The sequence below is a fragment of the Equus caballus genome, unplaced genomic scaffold (genome assembly GCF_041296265.1).
Source record: "Equus caballus isolate H_3958 breed thoroughbred unplaced genomic scaffold, TB-T2T haplotype2-0000612, whole genome shotgun sequence".
Classification (NCBI taxonomy): domain Eukaryota; kingdom Metazoa; phylum Chordata; class Mammalia; order Perissodactyla; family Equidae; genus Equus; species Equus caballus.
In genome coordinates, this window is record NW_027221944.1 from 2,546 (window position 1) to 24,314 (window position 21,769).

The 21,769-nt window shown below is 70.0% G+C and overlaps 6 non-coding genes across 6 annotated transcripts; all 6 read left to right on the forward strand.

The window, feature by feature from the left end:
* The first annotated feature begins 329 nt into the window (after positions 1–329).
* On the forward strand, positions 330–448 carry LOC138922205 (5S ribosomal RNA). The gene has a single exon (XR_011435270.1). It is a non-coding gene; the product is annotated as a 5S ribosomal RNA (ribosomal RNA).
* A 4,056-nt stretch (positions 449–4,504) lies between these two features.
* LOC138922207 (5S ribosomal RNA) lies at positions 4,505–4,623 on the forward strand. The gene has a single exon (XR_011435272.1). It is a non-coding gene; the product is annotated as a 5S ribosomal RNA (ribosomal RNA).
* Positions 4,624–8,689: 4,066 nt separating this feature from the next.
* Positions 8,690–8,808, forward strand: LOC138922208 (5S ribosomal RNA). Its single transcript, XR_011435273.1, has one exon. It is a non-coding gene; the product is annotated as a 5S ribosomal RNA (ribosomal RNA).
* A 4,066-nt stretch (positions 8,809–12,874) lies between these two features.
* LOC138922209 (5S ribosomal RNA) lies at positions 12,875–12,993 on the forward strand. Its single transcript, XR_011435274.1, has one exon. It is a non-coding gene; the product is annotated as a 5S ribosomal RNA (ribosomal RNA).
* A 4,078-nt stretch (positions 12,994–17,071) lies between these two features.
* Positions 17,072–17,190, forward strand: LOC138922210 (5S ribosomal RNA). Its single transcript, XR_011435275.1, has one exon. It is a non-coding gene; the product is annotated as a 5S ribosomal RNA (ribosomal RNA).
* A 4,042-nt stretch (positions 17,191–21,232) lies between these two features.
* On the forward strand, positions 21,233–21,351 carry LOC138922206 (5S ribosomal RNA). Its single transcript, XR_011435271.1, has one exon. It is a non-coding gene; the product is annotated as a 5S ribosomal RNA (ribosomal RNA).
* The last annotated feature ends 418 nt before the right edge of the window (positions 21,352–21,769 follow it).

The window sequence follows — 21,769 nt, forward strand, 5'->3', positions numbered from 1 at the left end:
CAGGCGCCCCGCCCCCATCCCCGCCCCCACCACCCCTCGTTTCCCACCGCCGCCCGCCCCGCCCCGCCTCCTCGCACCCCGGGCTGCTCCAGGCCTCCGCGCCCTGGGAGGGCAGCAGGGCGGGGCAGCGCAGGGTTTGGCTGGCCCGCTGGCCGCGCCCGAGGCGGCCGCGGCGGGAGGCAGCAGCGGGAGGAAGGCGGCAGGCCGAGCGCGGGCGCAGGGGGCGCCGGCGGCGGCGGGTGCGCGTCACAGAGGCCTGGGCGCGCGCGCGAGCCGCGGGCCGGGCGACGCGGCGCGGCTTCTTAGGGGCGCCGGCGGCAGGCGCCAGCGTCTACGGCCATACCACCCTGAACGCGCCCGATCTCGTCTGATCTCGGAAGCTAAGCAGGGTCGGGCCTGGTTAGTACTTGGATGGGAGACCGCCTGGGAATACCGGGTGCTGTAGGCTTTTGCCTCCCTCGCCTTTTGCCGCCTCCGGCCTCCGTCCTCCGCGGACGCCCCCCACCCCTCCAGCCAGCCCTCCCCCACCCCCCCCGCCACCCTCCGCACCGCGGGCCCGCCGGCGCCGCCCATGGGCAGGGCCCAACCCCTCCCCGCCACAGCCCAACCCTTCCAGCTCGCGGCCCCACCCGAACCCAGGGCCAATCGGGGCCAGCCCGGCGGGACCGGGACCGGGACCGGGACCGGGACCCCGACGCCGCACACGCCGCCCGCCGGCTCCCTCTGGCCTCGGCCTCTTCCCACCCGCTCGGCTCCCGCTCCGGTGACACCCCAGCCCTTCCCTCGGCGCCCCGCCCCCGCCGCCCCAGCCGCCGGGTAGAGTCGTCCTGTCAGGTGGAACGGATTCCACGGCGGTGCCGGGAGGCCCAAACGGGTCCCAAAGCGACCAGCCCCGCCCACCGAGGAAAGACACCTGGTCAGGCTTTTCCAGACACCGCCCGCTTCTCCAAGGACAGGGCGGACTGGGTTAGAGAGGCGCGTCTCGGGCACCTCACCCAAGACGGGATGGCTTCTGCCTTTGCTGGCGTCTGTGCCGCTGCAGGTCATCTTCTAAAACCTGGTACCCGCTCGCTTGTCCTTGAGAGGCTCATTCACAATCAACACTCCTTTCCCGACCTAAGTTTGTCCCTGTCAGTTTGTCTCGCTTTTCCTTCCAGAAGCCCCCTTCCCGGGGTGGGGGGGTAGGGGGGTGGGTGGGTCTGAGTTTCAAGCTCCACCTGACTGGGATCCCATTCTGCTTTCGCCTTCGGGCGGTCCTGCCTCGCTTGGAAACGCTGCTACGTTGCTCCTGGTGGATGAGCTTGCGTTCGTTTTGAGTTTGAGAACGCTGGATGCAAAGATGAGGAGTCTTGATGGCTGAGGCTTTTGGTGTCCCCTCACTCGGGGGCCTCCCTCTCTTCCCGCCTCCCCCCGCCTCCCCACCCACCCCCTCACACCCGACCCCTACCACCCCAGGGCCCCGGCCGGGCCCCGCCCCTCCAGGCCGCATCTGTCAGAGGGAGTTGAAAAGCCTCCTGACAGGACACGTCCTCCCTCAGCAGCCAGCCCTTCCTGGCTCCCTGGCTTCAGCTTTCCGTTCGCGTGGCTCGGGCAGCCTTTCGCATCTTCTTTGCACCTGCCTGTGTTTGCAACAGAGGACCGTGGCCAAGGGATCCAGGAAACCGGGAGGAGAGCTGGCTTCCGGGGAGGCGAATGGGAAGGACAGGGAGGCAGAGAGGGAGCCTTGCCTCAGAGAACGGACTTTGAACCCCCGAAGGGAAAAGTCCTCCAGATAAACCACGTCTTCCCCACCGAATCCAAGAGCCATACTCGCTCGCTGTGGAAAAATGGGGACATCCCGGTCAAAGCAGGACGAGAGAGGACCCAAAGCTCCCTCCTCTCCCCGTTCAGCCATCGTCGTCCTGGGAGGGAGTCTCTCCGCGGTTCGCTTCTCCTGCCGGCCCCGTGTCCCCTCCTGCCAACCCAGCGCCTCTATCGCCTGCTCCTCGCTTCCTCGGGCTGCGGGCTGCGGGCTGCGGGCTGCGGGCTGCGGGCGGCGGGCCGCGGGCTGCGGGATGGGGGGGCAGGGGCGGTGCGCGTCGCTCCCTGCCAGCTCGTGCCCGGGGTGGTTCTGACGGGTCCCCGGATCTGATCTCCGAGGAGCACCTTCTGCGGGGAGAAGCGGGACTGCGTCCCTGTCAGTTTCCCGGAGCGCGGGACCGGAGCCTTGCCCCGAAACGCAGGCTCGGGAGACCGAAGTCCTGAGCTGAAACCCAAGGGCCGCCGTCTCCCGCGAGTGACGTGCCCTCCCTGAGCTGCGCTTTCCTCATCTGGTGCGAGGGGGTCCTGGAGTTCGTGCCTCCTTGCGGGGGCGAGTGCTGGTGAGAACGCAAGCGGGAAACACGGAGCGGACCGCTCAGCACGGAGCGCGGCCTCGGTGGGGGCCCGGGTCTCGGCCGCCGTCCTTCCCCACGAGCCTACTTCTTGCCGCCAAGGCTCATCCAGCACCCAGGGATCGATCGCCTGGCTGCTTCCGGCCAGACACTCTCCTAGGTGCTGGCCACCCAGCAGCCGAGAACGCGGGTGCCAATCTCGGCCTCCGGGGCGTTCGCCTCCTCGCCTCTGGGGCCGCAAGACCAGCGGTGTGCCTACGCATGCCGGCGAGAGGTGGCAGAACCTGACGAGGACACGTGCCGTGGAAAATGGAGAGCTTGGCGCCCCGGAGGGCCTCGTCGGACGTCTGTGGATGGCCGTCGCTCTCTTTGCCGAAGCCCGCCCCCTGCCCGTCTTCTCTCCGTCCCAGGGTCCCCTTTCCAGTGGGACGCAAGAAGGCCCACAGGGCCCAAACGCTGGAGACGGGCAGCGCACACAGCGCGCCCTGGGTCCCGGGGGCTGCGGCGGGAAAGCCTTGCGGCACAGAACCCTGAAGCCCAGAGGTCTCGAGACAGGGAGAGCCGGGACGTCGGCAGGCACCGACGGGCCTTCGGACGCGACTCTTCCTCCCCGTCGTCACACCGTGCTGCTCCTCCCTCCGTCCTGGGCGCGAGCGCGCTCTTGGGAAAACGGAGGCGCCTTCGTCGGTGACCTAGCGGGCGGGAGATCCCGGGCAACGTCCCCAGCGGCACTTGAGCAGAACGGGGACGCTGCGGTCGGTCGTCGGGGAGGGGCTTCTACATGTCTGGTAGATGGAGCTGCTTTCTCGTGCCAAGTTCTCTGGGCCCTGACTTTTCTGCCTGCTCCTTCTATCACCTCAGTAAGGTCGGGGGTGCCCGGCAGAAAGAGGAAAAGAGCCAGAGTGAAGAAGCGGAGAGAAAGGAACACGCAAACCCGGACGCGCACACACACAGGCACACAGACACACAGGCGCGCGCGCGCGCACACACACACACACACACACACACGCCTACACACCCACTCGCACAACACGCACACGCACACGCACACGCACACGCAAGCGCAGACAGAGCGCGCCAGCGAGCTCCGGTGCCTGTCTGTGGTTCCTGGGCGATGGCGGGGCAGCGATGCCGGGAGCCCGGGACTCCTGAGAGCCTGTCTGCGCGGCCTAGGGCCCCAGGGGTGATCGCCAGCCCCGGGGCCCCTGCCTCCTGGCCCGGGCCCAGCTCCAGCACCACCGCCCTCCTGGGGGGGAAGCGAGCTCTTGGGCAGAGCCTCTCTGGGTCAGGGTGGGTGTCTGTCTAGGTCCGTGTCTTGGATCCTCTCCGTGTCGCCGTTTCTCTGTTTCTCCGTGTCTCTGTCTCTGTCTCTGTCTCTGGGTCTCTGGGCTGGCGCCAGCAGGAGCTGTCCAGGGTCCCCGCGAGGGGCGGGTTGGGGGCGGGGTGCCGGTCTCCTGGGCGGCGCTGGCGGGGGGAAGGGTGGCCGCCCCGCCTCCCCGCGCCCTCAGGGGCAGCGCGGCGGGCTTCCGCTGACGCCCTCTGGTCGCGCCGGTGGCTCCGCCTGGGTTTGGGCAAGTCGGGGCCCGGCCGGCGCCGCAGAGGTCAGGGCTCCCGCTGGGAGGCCCCTCGGGCCGGAGGGGACTCAGAGGAGCACGGGCCCGGCGGCCCGACGCCCCGACGCCTCGGGCCAAGTGCCCCGCGCCCCCCACCTCCCAGCAGCCGCATCTCCTGCGACCCATCGCCGGATCCGAGCGGCCAGGGCGGCCTGGAGTGTTCCCGGGCCGCGAGGGGAGAGCGCCCAGCCAGGCGCCCCGCCCCCATCCCCGCCCCCACCACCCCTCGTTTCCCACCGCCGCCCGCCCCGCCCCGCCTCCTCGCACCCCGGGCTGCTCCAGGCCTCCGCGCCCTGGGAGGGCAGCAGGGCGGGGCAGCGCAGGGTTTGGCTGGCCCGCTGGCCGCGCCCGAGGCGGCCGCGGCGGGAGGCAGCAGCGGGAGGAAGGCGGCAGGCCGAGCGCGGGCGCAGGGGGCGCCGGCGGCGGCGGGTGCGCGTCACAGAGGCCTGGGCGCGCGCGCGAGCCGCGGGCCGGGCGACGCGGCGCGGCTTCTTAGGGGCGCCGGCGGCAGGCGCCAGCGTCTACGGCCATACCACCCTGAACGCGCCCGATCTCGTCTGATCTCGGAAGCTAAGCAGGGTCGGGCCTGGTTAGTACTTGGATGGGAGACCGCCTGGGAATACCGGGTGCTGTAGGCTTTTGCCTCCCTCGCCTTTTGCCGCCTCCGGCCTCCGTCCTCCGCGGACGCCCCCCACCCCTCCAGCCAGCCCTCCCCCACCCCCCCCGCCACCCTCCGCACCGCGGGCCCGCCGGCGCCGCCCATGGGCAGGGCCCAACCCCTCCCCGCCACAGCCCAACCCTTCCAGCTCGCGGCCCCACCCGAACCCAGGGCCAATCGGGGCCAGCCCGGCGGGACCGGGACCGGGACCGGGACCGGGACCCCGACGCCGCACACGCCGCCCGCCGGCTCCCTCTGGCCTCGGCCTCTTCCCACCCGCTCGGCTCCCGCTCCGGTGACACCCCAGCCCTTCCCTCGGCGCCCCGCCCCCGCCGCCCCAGCCGCCGGGTAGAGTCGTCCTGTCAGGTGGAACGGATTCCACGGCGGTGCCGGGAGGCCCAAACGGGTCCCAAAGCGACCAGCCCCGCCCACCGAGGAAAGACACCTGGTCAGGCTTTTCCAGACACCGCCCGCTTCTCCAAGGACAGGGCGGACTGGGTTAGAGAGGCGCGTCTCGGGCACCTCACCCAAGACGGGATGGCTTCTGCCTTTGCTGGCGTCTGTGCCGCTGCAGGTCATCTTCTAAAACCTGGTACCCGCTCGCTTGTCCTTGAGAGGCTCATTCACAATCAACACTCCTTTCCCGACCTAAGTTTGTCCCTGTCAGTTTGTCTCGCTTTTCCTTCCAGAAGCCCCCTTCCCGGGGTGGGGGGGAGGGGGGGAGGTGGTGGGGGGGTAGGGGGGTGGGTGGGTCTGAGTTTCAAGCTCCACCTGACTGGGATCCCATTCTGCTTTCGCCTTCGGGCGGTCCTGCCTCGCTTGGAAACGCTGCTACGTTGCTCCTGGTGGATGAGCTTGCGTTCGTTTTGAGTTTGAGAACGCTGGATGCAAAGATGAGGAGTCTTGATGGCTGAGGCTTTTGGTGTCCCCTCACTCGGGGGCCTCCCTCTCTTCCCGCCTCCCCCCGCCTCCCCACCCACCCCCTCACACCCGACCCCTACCACCCCAGGGCCCCGGCCGGGCCCCGCCCCTCCAGGCCGCATCTGTCAGAGGGAGTTGAAAAGCCTCCTGACAGGACACGTCCTCCCTCAGCAGCCAGCCCTTCCTGGCTCCCTGGCTTCAGCTTTCCGTTCGCGTGGCTCGGGCAGCCTTTCGCATCTTCTTTGCACCTGCCTGTGTTTGCAACAGAGGACCGTGGCCAAGGGATCCAGGAAACCGGGAGGAGAGCTGGCTTCCGGGGAGGCGAATGGGAAGGACAGGGAGGCAGAGAGGGAGCCTTGCCTCAGAGAACGGACTTTGAACCCCCGAAGGGAAAAGTCCTCCAGATAAACCACGTCTTCCCCACCGAATCCAAGAGCCATACTCGCTCGCTGTGGAAAAATGGGGACATCCCGGTCAAAGCAGGACGAGAGAGGACCCAAAGCTCCCTCCTCTCCCCGTTCAGCCATCGTCGTCCTGGGAGGGAGTCTCTCCGCGGTTCGCTTCTCCTGCCGGCCCCGTTTCCCCTCCTGCCAACCCAGCGCCTCTATCGCCTGCTCCTCGCTTCCTCGGGCTGCGGGCTGCGGGCTGCGGGCTGCGGGCTGCGGGCTGCGGGATGGGGGGGGAGGGGCGGTGCGCGTCGCTCCCTGCCAGCTCGTGCCCGGGGTGGTTCTGACGGGTCCCCGGATCTGATCTCCGAGGAGCACCTTCTGCGGGGAGAAGCGGGACTGCGTCCCTGTCAGTTTCCCGGAGCGCGGGACCGGAGCCTTGCCCCGAAACGCAGGCTCGGGAGACCGAAGTCCTGAGCTGAAACCCAAGGGCCGCCGTCTCCCGCGAGTGACGTGCCCTCCCTGAGCTGCGCTTTCCTCATCTGGTGCGAGGGGGTCCTGGAGTTCGTGCCTCCTTGCGGGGGCGAGTGCTGGTGAGAACGCAAGCGGGAAACACGGAGCGGACCGCTCAGCACGGAGCGCGGCCTCGGTGGGGGCCCGGGCCTCGGCCGCCGTCCTTCCCCACGAGCCTACTTCTTGCCGCCGAGGCTCATCCAGCACCCAGGGATCGATCGCCTGGCTGCTTCCGGCCAGACACTCTCCTAGGTGCTGGCCACCCAGCAGCCGAGAACGCGGGTGCCAATCTCGGCCTCCGGGGCGTTCGCCTCCTCGCCTCTGGGGCCGCAAGACCAGCGGTGTGCCTACGCATGCCGGCGAGAGGTGGCAGAACCTGACGAGGACACGTGCCGTGGAAAATGGAGAGCTTGGCGCCCCGGAGGGCCTCGTCGGACGTCTGTGGATGGCCGTCGCTCTCTTTGCCGAAGCCCGCCCCCTGCCCGTCTTCTCTCCGTCCCAGGGTCCCCTTTCCAGTGGGACGCAAGAAGGCCCACAGGGCCCAAACGCTGGAGACGGGCAGCGCACACAGCGCGCCCTGGGTCCCGGGGGCTGCGGCGGGAAAGCCTTGCGGCACAGAACCCTGAAGCCCAGAGGTCTCGAGACAGGGAGAGCCGGGACGTCGGCAGGCACCGACGGGCCTTCGGACGCGACTCTTCCTCCCCGTCGTCACACCGTGCTGCTCCTCCCTCCGTCCTGGGCGCGAGCGCGCTCTTGGGAAAACGGAGGCGCCTTCGTCGGTGACCTAGCGGGCGGGAGATCCCGGGCAACGTCCCCAGCGGCACTTGAGCAGAACGGGGACGCTGCGGTCGGTCGTCGGGGAGGGGCTTCTACATGTCTGGTAGATGGAGCTGCTTTCTCGTGCCAAGTTCTCTGGGCCCTGACTTTTCTGCCTGCTCCTTCTATCACCTCAGTAAGGTCGGGGGTGCCCGGCAGAAAGAGGAAAAGAGCCAGAGTGAAGAAGCGGAGAGAAAGGAACACGCAAACCCGGACGCGCACACACACAGGCACACAGACACACAGGCGCGCGCGCGCGCGCACACACACACACACACACACACACGCCTACACACCCACTCGCACAACACGCACACGCACACGCACACGCACACGCAAGCGCAGACAGAGCGCGCCAGCGAGCTCCGGTGCCTGTCTGTGGTTCCTGGGCGATGGCGGGGCAGCGATGCCGGGAGCCCGGGACTCCTGAGAGCCTGTCTGCGCGGCCTAGGGCCCCAGGGGTGATCGCCAGCCCCGGGGCCCCTGCCTCCTGGCCCGGGCCCAGCTCCAGCACCACCGCCCTCCTGGGGGGGAAGCGAGCTCTTGGGCAGAGCCTCTCTGGGTCAGGGTGGGTGTCTGTCTAGGTCCGTGTCTTGGATCCTCTCCGTGTCGCCGTTTCTCTGTTTCTCCGTGTCTCTGTCTCTGTCTCTGTCTCTGGGTCTCTGGGCTGGCGCCAGCAGGAGCTGTCCAGGGTCCCCGCGAGGGGCGGGTTGGGGGCGGGGTGCCGGTCTCCTGGGCGGCGCTGGCGGGAGGAAGGGTGGCCGCCCCGCCTCCCCGCGCCCTCAGGGGCAGCGCGGCGGGCTTCCGCTGACGCCCTCTGGTCGCGCCGGTGGCTCCGCCTGGGTTTGGGCAAGTCGGGGCCCGGCCGGCGCCGCAGAGGTCAGGGCTCCCGCTGGGAGGCCCCTCGGGCCGGAGGGGACTCAGAGGAGCACGGGCCCGGCGGCCCGACGCCCCGACGCCTCGGGCCAAGTGCCCCGCGCCCCCCACCTCCCAGCAGCCGCATCTCCTGCGACCCATCGCCGGATCCGAGCGGCCAGGGCGGCCTGGAGTGTTCCCGGGCCGCGAGGGGAGAGCGCCCAGCCAGGCGCCCCGCCCCCATCCCCGCCCCCACCACCCCTCGTTTCCCACCGCCGCCCGCCCCGCCCCGCCTCCTCGCACCCCGGGCTGCTCCAGGCCTCCGCGCCCTGGGAGGGCAGCAGGGCGGGGCAGCGCAGGGTTTGGCTGGCCCGCTGGCCGCGCCCGAGGCGGCCGCGGCGGGAGGCAGCAGCGGGAGGAAGGCGGCAGGCCGAGCGCGGGCGCAGGGGGCGCCGGCGGCGGCGGGTGCGCGTCACAGAGGCCTAGGCGCGCGCGCGAGCCGCGGGCCGGGCGACGCGGCGCGGCTTCTTAGGGGCGCCGGCGGCAGGCGCCAGCGTCTACGGCCATACCACCCTGAACGCGCCCGATCTCGTCTGATCTCGGAAGCTAAGCAGGGTCGGGCCTGGTTAGTACTTGGATGGGAGACCGCCTGGGAATACCGGGTGCTGTAGGCTTTTGCCTCCCTCGCCTTTTGCCGCCTCCGGCCTCCGTCCTCCGCGGACGCCCCCCACCCCTCCAGCCAGCCCTCCCCCACCCCCCCCGCCACCCTCCGCACCGCGGGCCCGCCGGCGCCGCCCATGGGCAGGGCCCAACCCCTCCCCGCCACAGCCCAACCCTTCCAGCTCGCGGCCCCACCCGAACCCAGGGCCAATCGGGGCCAGCCCGGCGGGACCGGGACCGGGACCGGGACCGGGACCCCGACGCCGCACACGCCGCCCGCCGGCTCCCTCTGGCCTCGGCCTCTTCCCACCCGCTCGGCTCCCGCTCCGGTGACACCCCAGCCCTTCCCTCGGCGCCCCGCCCCCGCCGCCCCAGCCGCCGGGTAGAGTCGTCCTGTCAGGTGGAACGGATTCCACGGCGGTGCCGGGAGGCCCAAACGGGTCCCAAAGCGACCAGCCCCGCCCACCGAGGAAAGACACCTGGTCAGGCTTTTCCAGACACCGCCCGCTTCTCCAAGGACAGGGCGGACTGGGTTAGAGAGGCGCGTCTCGGGCACCTCACCCAAGACGGGATGGCTTCTGCCTTTGCTGGCGTCTGTGCCGCTGCAGGTCATCTTCTAAAACCTGGTACCCGCTCGCTTGTCCTTGAGAGGCTCATTCACAATCAACACTCCTTTCCCGACCTAAGTTTGTCCCTGTCAGTTTGTCTCGCTTTTCCTTCCAGAAGCCCCCTTCCCGGGGTGGCGGGGAGGGGGGGAGGTGGTGGGGGGGTAGGGGGGTGGGTGGGTCTGAGTTTCAAGCTCCACCTGACTAGGATCCCATTCTGCTTTCGCCTTCGGGCGGTCCTGCCTCGCTTGGAAACGCTGCTACGTTGCTCCTGGTGGATGAGCTTGCGTTCGTTTTGAGTTTGAGAACGCTGGATGCAAAGATGAGGAGTCTTGATGGCTGAGGCTTTTGGTGTCCCCTCACTCGGGGGCCTCCCTCTCTTCCCGCCTCCCCCCGCCTCCCCACCCACCCCCTCACACCCGACCCCTACCACCCCAGGGCCCCGGCCGGGCCCCGCCCCTCCAGGCCGCATCTGTCAGAGGGAGTTGAAAAGCCTCCTGACAGGACACGTCCTCCCTCAGCAGCCAGCCCTTCCTGGCTCCCTGGCTTCAGCTTTCCGTTCGCGTGGCTCGGGCAGCCTTTCGCATCTTCTTTGCACCTGCCTGTGTTTGCAACAGAGGACCGTGGCCAAGGGATCCAGGAAACCGGGAGGAGAGCTGGCTTCCGGGGAGGCGAATGGGAAGGACAGGGAGGCAGAGAGGGAGCCTTGCCTCAGAGAACGGACTTTGAACCCCCGAAGGGAAAAGTCCTCCAGATAAACCACGTCTTCCCCACCGAATCCAAGAGCCATACTCGCTCGCTGTGGAAAAATGGGGACATCCCGGTCAAAGCAGGACGAGAGAGGACCCAAAGCTCCCTCCTCTCCCCGTTCAGCCATCGTCGTCCTGGGAGGGAGTCTCTCCGCGGTTCGCTTCTCCTGCCGGCCCCGTTTCCCCTCCTGCCAACCCAGCGCCTCTATCGCCTGCTCCTCGCTTCCTCGGGCTGCGGGCTGCGGGCTGCGGGCTGCGGGCTGCGGGCTGCGGGATGGGGGGGGAGGGGCGGTGCGCGTCGCTCCCTGCCAGCTCGTGCCCGGGGTGGTTCTGACGGGTCCCCGGATCTGATCTCCGAGGAGCACCTTCTGCGGGGAGAAGCGGGACTGCGTCCCTGTCAGTTTCCCGGAGCGCGGGACCGGAGCCTTGCCCCGAAACGCAGGCTCGGGAGACCGAAGTCCTGAGCTGAAACCCAAGGGCCGCCGTCTCCCGCGAGTGACGTGCCCTCCCTGAGCTGCGCTTTCCTCATCTGGTGCGAGGGGGTCCTGGAGTTCGTGCCTCCTTGCGGGGGCGAGTGCTGGTGAGAACGCAAGCGGGAAACACGGAGCGGACCGCTCAGCACGGAGCGCGGCCTCGGTGGGGGCCCGGGCCTCGGCCGCCGTCCTTCCCCACGAGCCTACTTCTTGCCGCCGAGGCTCATCCAGCACCCAGGGATCGATCGCCTGGCTGCTTCCGGCCAGACACTCTCCTAGGTGCTGGCCACCCAGCAGCCGAGAACGCGGGTGCCAATCTCGGCCTCCGGGGCGTTCGCCTCCTCGCCTCTGGGGCCGCAAGACCAGCGGTGTGCCTACGCATGCCGGCGAGAGGTGGCAGAACCTGACGAGGACACGTGCCGTGGAAAATGGAGAGCTTGGCGCCCCGGAGGGCCTCGTCGGACGTCTGTGGATGGCCGTCGCTCTCTTTGCCGAAGCCCGCCCCCTGCCCGTCTTCTCTCCGTCCCAGGGTCCCCTTTCCAGTGGGACGCAAGAAGGCCCACAGGGCCCAAACGCTGGAGACGGGCAGCGCACACAGCGCGCCCTGGGTCCCGGGGGCTGCGGCGGGAAAGCCTTGCGGCACAGAACCCTGAAGCCCAGAGGTCTCGAGACAGGGAGAGCCGGGACGTCGGCAGGCACCGACGGGCCTTCGGACGCGACTCTTCCTCCCCGTCGTCACACCGTGCTGCTCCTCCCTCCGTCCTGGGCGCGAGCGCGCTCTTGGGAAAACGGAGGCGCCTTCGTCGGTGACCTAGCGGGCGGGAGATCCCGGGCAACGTCCCCAGCGGCACTTGAGCAGAACGGGGACGCTGCGGTCGGTCGTCGGGGAGGGGCTTCTACATGTCTGGTAGATGGAGCTGCTTTCTCGTGCCAAGTTCTCTGGGCCCTGACTTTTCTGCCTGCTCCTTCTATCACCTCAGTAAGGTCGGGGGTGCCCGGCAGAAAGAGGAAAAGAGCCAGAGTGAAGAAGCGGAGAGAAAGGAACACGCAAACCCGGACGCGCACACACACAGGCACACAGACACACAGGCGCGCGCGCGCGCGCACACACACACACACACACACACACGCCTACACACCCACTCGCACAACACGCACACGCACACGCACACGCACACGCAAGCGCAGACAGAGCGCGCCAGCGAGCTCCGGTGCCTGTCTGTGGTTCCTGGGCGATGGCGGGGCAGCGATGCCGGGAGCCCGGGACTCCTGAGAGCCTGTCTGCGCGGCCTAGGGCCCCAGGGGTGATCGCCAGCCCCGGGGCCCCTGCCTCCTGGCCCGGGCCCAGCTCCAGCACCACCGCCCTCCTGGGGGGGAAGCGAGCTCTTGGGCAGAGCCTCTCTGGGTCAGGGTGGGTGTCTGTCTAGGTCCGTGTCTTGGATCCTCTCCGTGTCGCCGTTTCTCTGTTTCTCCGTGTCTCTGTCTCTGTCTCTGTCTCTGGGTCTCTGGGCTGGCGCCAGCAGGAGCTGTCCAGGGTCCCCGCGAGGGGCGGGTTGGGGGCGGGGTGCCGGTCTCCTGGGCGGCGCTGGCGGGAGGAAGGGTGGCCGCCCCGCCTCCCCGCGCCCTCAGGGGCAGCGCGGCGGGCTTCCGCTGACGCCCTCTGGTCGCGCCGGTGGCTCCGCCTGGGTTTGGGCAAGTCGGGGCCCGGCCGGCGCCGCAGAGGTCAGGGCTCCCGCTGGGAGGCCCCTCGGGCCGGAGGGGACTCAGAGGAGCACGGGCCCGGCGGCCCGACGCCCCGACGCCTCGGGCCAAGTGCCCCGCGCCCCCCACCTCCCAGCAGCCGCATCTCCTGCGACCCATCGCCGGATCCGAGCGGCCAGGGCGGCCTGGAGTGTTCCCGGGCCGCGAGGGGAGAGCGCCCAGCCAGGCGCCCCGCCCCCATCCCCGCCCCCACCACCCCTCGTTTCCCACCGCCGCCCGCCCCGCCCCGCCTCCTCGCACCCCGGGCTGCTCCAGGCCTCCGCGCCCTGGGAGGGCAGCAGGGCGGGGCAGCGCAGGGTTTGGCTGGCCCGCTGGCCGCGCCCGAGGCGGCCGCGGCGGGAGGCAGCAGCGGGAGGAAGGCGGCAGGCCGAGCGCGGGCGCAGGGGGCGCCGGCGGCGGCGGGTGCGCGTCACAGAGGCCTGGGCGCGCGCGCGAGCCGCGGGCCGGGCGACGCGGCGCGGCTTCTTAGGGGCGCCGGCGGCAGGCGCCAGCGTCTACGGCCATACCACCCTGAACGCGCCCGATCTCGTCTGATCTCGGAAGCTAAGCAGGGTCGGGCCTGGTTAGTACTTGGATGGGAGACCGCCTGGGAATACCGGGTGCTGTAGGCTTTTGCCTCCCTCGCCTTTTGCCGCCTCCGGCCTCCGTCCTCCGCGGACGCCCCCCACCCCTCCAGCCAGCCCTCCCCCACCCCCCCCGCCACCCTCCGCACCGCGGGCCCGCCGGCGCCGCCCATGGGCAGGGCCCAACCCCTCCCCGCCACAGCCCAACCCTTCCAGCTCGCGGCCCCACCCGAACCCAGGGCCAATCGGGGCCAGCCCGGCGGGACCGGGACCGGGACCGGGACCGGGACCCCGACGCCGCACACGCCGCCCGCCGGCTCCCTCTGGCCTCGGCCTCTTCCCACCCGCTCGGCTCCCGCTCCGGTGACACCCCAGCCCTTCCCTCGGCGCCCCGCCCCCGCCGCCCCAGCCGCCGGGTAGAGTCGTCCTGTCAGGTGGAACGGATTCCACGGCGGTGCCGGGAGGCCCAAACGGGTCCCAAAGCGACCAGCCCCGCCCACCGAGGAAAGACACCTGGTCAGGCTTTTCCAGACACCGCCCGCTTCTCCAAGGACAGGGCGGACTGGGTTAGAGAGGCGCGTCTCGGGCACCTCACCCAAGACGGGATGGCTTCTGCCTTTGCTGGCGTCTGTGCCGCTGCAGGTCATCTTCTAAAACCTGGTACCCGCTCGCTTGTCCTTGAGAGGCTCATTCACAATCAACACTCCTTTCCCGACCTAAGTTTGTCCCTGTCAGTTTGTCTCGCTTTTCCTTCCAGAAGCCCCCTTCCCGGGGTGGCGGGGAGGGGGGGAGGTGGTGGGGGGGTAGGGGGGTGGGTGGGTCTGAGTTTCAAGCTCCACCTGACTAGGATCCCATTCTGCTTTCGCCTTCGGGCGGTCCTGCCTCGCTTGGAAACGCTGCTACGTTGCTCCTGGTGGATGAGCTTGCGTTCGTTTTGAGTTTGAGAACGCTGGATGCAAAGATGAGGAGTCTTGATGGCTGAGGCTTTTGGTGTCCCCTCACTCGGGGGCCTCCCTCTCTTCCCGCCTCCCCCCGCCTCCCCACCCACCCCCTCACACCCGACCCCTACCACCCCAGGGCCCCGGCCGGGCCCCGCCCCTCCAGGCCGCATCTGTCAGAGGGAGTTGAAAAGCCTCCTGACAGGACACGTCCTCCCTCAGCAGCCAGCCCTTCCTGGCTCCCTGGCTTCAGCTTTCCGTTCGCGTGGCTCGGGCAGCCTTTCGCATCTTCTTTGCACCTGCCTGTGTTTGCAACAGAGGACCGTGGCCAAGGGATCCAGGAAACCGGGAGGAGAGCTGGCTTCCGGGGAGGCGAATGGGAAGGACAGGGAGGCAGAGAGGGAGCCTTGCCTCAGAGAACGGACTTTGAACCCCCGAAGGGAAAAGTCCTCCAGATAAACCACGTCTTCCCCACCGAATCCAAGAGCCATACTCGCTCGCTGTGGAAAAATGGGGACATCCCGGTCAAAGCAGGACGAGAGAGGACCCAAAGCTCCCTCCTCTCCCCGTTCAGCCATCGTCGTCCTGGGAGGGAGTCTCTTCGCGGTTCGCTTCTCCTGCCGGCCCCGTGTCCCCTCCTGCCAACCCAGCGCCTCTATCGCCTGCTCCTCGCTTCCTCGGGCTGCGGGCTGCGGGCTGCGGGCTGCGGGCTGCGGGCTGCGGGCCGCGGGCTGCGGGATGGGGGGGCAGGGGCGGTGCGCGTCGCTCCCTGCCAGCTCGTGCCCGGGGTGGTTCTGACGGGTCCCCGGATCTGATCTCCGAGGAGCACCTTCTGCGGGGAGAAGCGGGACTGCGTCCCTGTCAGTTTCCCGGAGCGCGGGACCGGAGCCTTGCCCCGAAACGCAGGCTCGGGAGACCGAAGTCCTGAGCTGAAACCCAAGGGCCGCCGTCTCCCGCGAGTGACGTGCCCTCCCTGAGCTGCGCTTTCCTCATCTGGTGCGAGGGGGTCCTGGAGTTCGTGCCTCCTTGCGGGGGCGAGTGCTGGTGAGAACGCAAGCGGGAAACACGGAGCGGACCGCTCAGCACGGAGCGCGGCCTCGGTGGGGGCCCGGGCCTCGGCCGCCGTCCTTCCCCACGAGCCTACTTCTTGCCGCCGAGGCTCATCCAGCACCCAGGGATCGATCGCCTGGCTGCTTCCGGCCAGACACTCTCCTAGGTGCTGGCCACCCAGCAGCCGAGAACGCGGGTGCCAATCTCGGCCTCCGGGGCGTTCGCCTCCTCGCCTCTGGGGCCGCAAGACCAGCGGTGTGCCTACGCATGCCGGCGAGAGGTGGCAGAACCTGACGAGGACACGTGCCGTGGAAAATGGAGAGCTTGGCGCCCCGGAGGGCCTCGTCGGACGTCTGTGGATGGCCGTCGCTCTCTTTGCCGAAGCCCGCCCCCTGCCCGTCTTCTCTCCGTCCCAGGGTCCCCTTTCCAGTGGGACGCAAGAAGGCCCACAGGGCCCAAACGCTGGAGACGGGCAGCGCACACAGCGCGCCCTGGGTCCCGGGGGCTGCGGCGGGAAAGCCTTGCGGCACAGAACCCTGAAGCCCAGAGGTCTCGAGACAGGGAGAGCCGGGACGTCGGCAGGCACCGACGGGCCTTCGGACGCGACTCTTCCTCCCCGTCGTCACACCGTGCTGCTCCTCCCTCCGTCCTGGGCGCGAGCGCGCTCTTGGGAAAACGGAGGCGCCTTCGTCGGTGACCTAGCGGGCGGGAGATCCCGGGCAACGTCCCCAGCGGCACTTGAGCAGAACGGGGACGCTGCGGTCGGTCGTCGGGGAGGGGCTTCTACATGTCTGGTAGATGGAGCTGCTTTCTCGTGCCAAGTTCTCTGGGCCCTGACTTTTCTGCCTGCTCCTTCTATCACCTCAGTAAGGTCGGGGGTGCCCGGCAGAAAGAGGAAAAGAGCCAGAGTGAAGAAGCGGAGAGAAAGGAACACGCAAACCCGGACGCGCACACACACAGGCACACAGACACACAGGCGCGCGCGCGCGCACACACACACACACACACACACACGCCTACACACCCACTCGCACAACACGCACACGCACACGCACACGCACACGCAAGCGCAGACAGAGCGCGCCAGCGAGCTCCGGTGCCTGTCTGTGGTTCCTGGGCGATGGCGGGGCAGCGATGCCGGGAGCCCGGGACTCCTGAGAGCCTGTCTGCGCGGCCTAGGGCCCCAGGGGTGATCGCCAGCCCCGGGGCCCCTGCCTCCTGGCCCGGGCCCAGCTCCAGCACCACCGCCCTCCTGGGGGGGAAGCGAGCTCTTGGGCAGAGCCTCTCTGGGTCAGGGTGGGTGTCTGTCTAGGTCCGTGTCTTGGATCCTCTCCGTGTCGCCGTTTCTCTGTTTCTCCGTGTCTCTGTCTCTGTCTCTGTCTCTGGGTCTCTGGGCTGGCGCCAGCAGGAGCTGTCCAGGGTCCCCGCGAGGGGCGGGTTGGGGGCGGGGTGCCGGTCTCCTGGGCGGCGCTGGCGGGGGGAAGGGTGGCCGCCCCGCCTCCCCGCGCCCTCAGGGGCAGCGCGGCGGGCTTCCGCTGACGCCCTCTGGTCGCGCCGGTGGCTCCGCCTGGGTTTGGGCAAGTCGGGGCCCGGCCGGCGCCGCAGAGGTCAGGGCTCCCGCTGGGAGGCCCCTCGGGCCGGAGGGGACTCAGAGGAGCACGGGCCCGGCGGCCCGACGCCCCGACGCCTCGGGCCAAGTGCCCCGCGCCCCCCACCTCCCAGCAGCCGCATCTCCTGCGACCCATCGCCGGATCCGAGCGGCCAGGGCGGCCTGGAGTGTTCCCGGGCCGCGAGGGGAGAGCGCCCAGCCAGGCGCCCCGCCCCCATCCCCGCCCCCACCACCCCTCGTTTCCCACCGCCGCCCGCCCCGCCCCGCCTCCTCGCACCCCGGGCTGCTCCAGGCCTCCGCGCCCTGGGAGGGCAGCAGGGCGGGGCAGCGCAGGGTTTGGCTGGCCCGCTGGCCGCGCCCGAGGCGGCCGCGGCGGGAGGCAGCAGCGGGAGGAAGGCGGCAGGCCGAGCGCGGGCGCAGGGGGCGCCGGCGGCGGCGGGTGCGCGTCACAGAGGCCTGGGCGCGCGCGCGAGCCGCGGGCCGGGCGACGCGGCGCGGCTTCTTAGGGGCGCCGGCGGCAGGCGCCAGCGTCTACGGCCATACCACCCTGAACGCGCCCGATCTCGTCTGATCTCGGAAGCTAAGCAGGGTCGGGCCTGGTTAGTACTTGGATGGGAGACCGCCTGGGAATACCGGGTGCTGTAGGCTTTTGCCTCCCTCGCCTTTTGCCGCCTCCGGCCTCCGTCCTCCGCGGACGCCCCCCACCCCTCCAGCCAGCCCTCCCCCACCCCCCCCGCCACCCTCCGCACCGCGGGCCCGCCGGCGCCGCCCATGGGCAGGGCCCAACCCCTCCCCGCCACAGCCCAACCCTTCCAGCTCGCGGCCCCACCCGAACCCAGGGCCAATCGGGGCCAGCCCGGCGGGACCGGGACCGGGACCGGGACCGGGACCCCGACGCCGCACACGCCGCCCGCCGGCTCCCTCTGGCCTCGGCCTCTTCCCACCCGCTCGGCTCCCGCTCCGGTGACACCCCAGCCCTTCCCTCGGCGCCCCGCCCCCGCCGCCCCAGCCGCCGGGTAGAGTCGTCCTGTCAGGTGGAACGGATTCCACGGCGGTGCCGGGAGGCCCAAACGGGTCCCAAAGCGACCAGCCCCGCCCACCGAGGAAAGACACCTGGTCAGGCTTTTCCAGACACCGCCCGCTTCTCCAAGGACAGGGCGGACTGGGTTAGAGAGGCGCGTCTCGGGCACCTCACCCAAGACGGGATGGCTTCTGCCTTTGCTGGCGTCTGTGCCGCTGCAGGTCATCTTCTAAAACCTGGTACCCGCTCGCTTGTCCTTGAGAGGCTCATTCACAATCAACACTCCTTTCCCGACCTAAGTTTGTCCCTGTCAGTTTGTCTCGCTTTTCCTTCCAGAAGCCCCCTTCCCGGGGTGGGGGGGTAGGGGGGTGGGTGGGTCTGAGTTTCAAGCTCCACCTGACTGGGATCCCATTCTGCTTTCGCCTTCGGGCGGTCCTGCCTCGCTTGGAAACGCTGCTACGTTGCTCCTGGTGGATGAGCTTGCGTTCGTTTTGAGTTTGAGAACGCTGGATGCAAAGATGAGGAGTCTTGATGGCTGAGGCTTTTGGTGTCCCCTCACTCGGGGGCCTCCCTCTCTTCCCGCCTCCCCCCGCCTCCCCACCCACCCCCTCACACCCGACCCCTACCACCCCAGGGCCCCGGCCGGGCCCCGCCCCTCCAGGCCGCATCTGTCAGAGGGAGTTGAAAAGCCTCCTGACAGGACACGTCCTCCCTCAGCAGCCAGCCCTTCCTGGCTCCCTGGCTTCAGCTTTCCGTTCGCGTGGCTCGGGCAGCCTTTCGCATCTTCTTTGCACCTGCCTGTGTTTGCAACAGAGGACCGTGGCCAAGGGATCCAGGAAACCGGGAGGAGAGCTGGCTTCCGGGGAGGCGAATGGGAAGGACAGGGAGGCAGAGAGGGAGCCTTGCCTCAGAGAACGGACTTTGAACCCCCGAAGGGAAAAGTCCTCCAGATAAACCACGTCTTCCCCACCGAATCCAAGAGCCATACTCGCTCGCTGTGGAAAAATGGGGACATCCCGGTCAAAGCAGGACGAGAGAGGACCCAAAGCTCCCTCCTCTCCCCGTTCAGCCATCGTCGTCCTGGGAGGGAGTCTCTCCGCGGTTCGCTTCTCCTGCCGGCCCCGTTTCCCCTCCTGCCAACCCAGCGCCTCTATCGCCTGCTCCTCGCTTCCTCGGGCTGCGGGCTGCGGGCTGCGGGCTGCGGGCTGCGGGCTGCGGGATGGGGGGGGAGGGGCGGTGCGCGTCGCTCCCTGCCAGCTCGTGCCCGGGGTGGTTCTGACGGGTCCCCGGATCTGATCTCCGAGGAGCACCTTCTGCGGGGAGAAGCGGGACTGCGTCCCTGTCAGTTTCCCGGAGCGCGGGACCGGAGCCTTGCCCCGAAACGCAGGCTCGGGAGACCGAAGTCCTGAGCTGAAACCCAAGGGCCGCCGTCTCCCGCGAGTGACGTGCCCTCCCTGAGCTGCGCTTTCCTCATCTGGTGCGAGGGGGTCCTGGAGTTCGTGCCTCCTTGCGGGGGCGAGTGCTGGTGAGAACGCAAGCGGGAAACACGGAGCGGACCGCTCAGCACGGAGCGCGGCCTCGGTGGGGGCCCGGGCCTCGGCCGCCGTCCTTCCCCACGAGCCTACTTCTTGCCGCCGAGGCTCATCCAGCACCCAGGGATCGATCGCCTGGCTGCTTCCGGCCAGACACTCTCCTAGGTGCTGGCCACCCAGCAGCCGAGAACGCGGGTGCCAATCTCGGCCTCCGGGGCGTTCGCCTCCTCGCCTCTGGGGCCGCAAGACCAGCGGTGTGCCTACGCATGCCGGCGAGAGGTGGCAGAACCTGACGAGGACACGTGCCGTGGAAAATGGAGAGCTTGGCGCCCCGGAGGGCCTCGTCGGACGTCTGTGGATGGCCGTCGCTCTCTTTGCCGAAGCCCGCCCCCTGCCCGTCTTCTCTCCGTCCCAGGGTCCCCTTTCCAGTGGGACGCAAGAAGGCCCACAGGGCCCAAACGCTGGAGATGGGCAGCGCACACAGCGCGCCCTGGGTCCCGGGGGCTGCGGCGGGAAAGCCTTGCGGCACAGAACCCTGAAGCCCAGAGGTCTCGAGACAGGGAGAGCCGGGACGTCGGCAGGCACCGACGGGCCTTCGGACGCGACTCTTCCTCCCCGTCGTCACACCGTGCTGCTCCTCCCTCCGTCCTGGGCGCGAGCGCGCTCTTGGGAAAACGGAGGCGCCTTCGTCGGTGACCTAGCGGGCGGGAGATCCCGGGCAACGTCCCCAGCGGCACTTGAGCAGAACGGGGACGCTGCGGTCGGTCGTCGGGGAGGGGCTTCTACATGTCTGGTAGATGGAGCTGCTTTCTCGTGCCAAGTTCTCTGGGCCCTGACTTTTCTGCCTGCTCCTTCTATCACCTCAGTAAGGTCGGGGGTGCCCGGCAGAAAGAGGAAAAGAGCCAGAGTGAAGAAGCGGAGAGAAAGGAACACGCAAACCCGGACGCGCACACACACAGGCACACAGACACACAGGCGCGCGCGCGCGCGCACACACACACACACACACACACGCCTACACACCCACTCGCACAACACGCACACGCACACGCACACGCACACGCAAGCGCAGACAGAGCGCGCCAGCGAGCTCCGGTGCCTGTCTGTGGTTCCTGGGCGATGGCGGGGCAGCGATGCCGGGAGCCCGGGACTCCTGAGAGCCTGTCTGCGCGGCCTAGGGCCCCAGGGGTGATCGCCAGCCCCGGGGCCCCTGCCTCCTGGCCCGGGCCCAGCTCCAGCACCACCGCCCTCCTGGGGGGGAAGCGAGCTCTTGGGCAGAGCCTCTCTGGGTCAGGGTGGGTGTCTGTCTAGGTCCGTGTCTTGGATCCTCTCCGTGTCGCCGTTTCTCTGTTTCTCCGTGTCTCTGTCTCTGTCTCTGTCTCTGGGTCTCTGGGCTGGCGCCAGCAGGAGCTGTCCAGGGTCCCCGCGAGGGGCGGGTTGGGGGCGGGGTGCCGGTCTCCTGGGCGGCGCTGGCGGGAGGAAGGGTGGCCGCCCCGCCTCCCCGCGCCCTCAGGGGCAGCGCGGCGGGCTTCCGCTGACGCCCTCTGGTCGCGCCGGTGGCTCCGCCTGGGTTTGGGCAAGTCGGGGCCCGGCCGGCGCCGCAGAGGTCAGGGCTCCCGCTGGGAGGCCCCTCGGGCCGGAGGGGACTCAGAGGAGCACGGGCCCGGCGGCCCGACGCCCCGACGCCTCGGGCCAAGTGCCCCGCGCCCCCCACCTCCCAGCAGCCGCATCTCCTGCGACCCATCGCCGGATCCGAGCGGCCAGGGCGGCCTGGAGTGTTCCCGGGCCGCGAGGGGAGAGCGCCCAGCCAGGCGCCCCGCCCCCATCCCCGCCCCCACCACCCCTCGTTTCCCACCGCCGCCCGCCCCGCCCCGCCTCCTCGCACCCCGGGCTGCTCCAGGCCTCCGCGCCCTGGGAGGGCAGCAGGGCGGGGCAGCGCAGGGTTTGGCTGGCCCGCTGGCCGCGCCCGAGGCGGCCGCGGCGGGAGGCAGCAGCGGGAGGAAGGCGGCAGGCCGAGCGCGGGCGCAGGGGGCGCCGGCGGCGGCGGGTGCGCGTCACAGAGGCCTGGGCGCGCGCGCGAGCCGCGGGCCGGGCGACGCGGCGCGGCTTCTTAGGGGCGCCGGCGGCAGGCGCCAGCGTCTACGGCCATACCACCCTGAACGCGCCCGATCTCGTCTGATCTCGGAAGCTAAGCAGGGTCGGGCCTGGTTAGTACTTGGATGGGAGACCGCCTGGGAATACCGGGTGCTGTAGGCTTTTGCCTCCCTCGCCTTTTGCCGCCTCCGGCCTCCGTCCTCCGCGGACGCCCCCCACCCCTCCAGCCAGCCCTCCCCCACCCCCCCCGCCACCCTCCGCACCGCGGGCCCGCCGGCGCCGCCCATGGGCAGGGCCCAACCCCTCCCCGCCACAGCCCAACCCTTCCAGCTCGCGGCCCCACCCGAACCCAGGGCCAATCGGGGCCAGCCCGGCGGGACCGGGACCGGGACCGGGACCGGGACCCCGACGCCGCACACGCCGCCCGCCGGCTCCCTCTGGCCTCGGCCTCTTCCCACCCGCTCGGCTCCCGCTCCGGTGACACCCCAGCCCTTCCCTCGGCGCCCCGCCCCCGCCGCCCCAGCCGCCGGGTAGAGTCGTCCTGTCAGGTGGAACGGATTCCACGGCGGTGCCGGGAGGC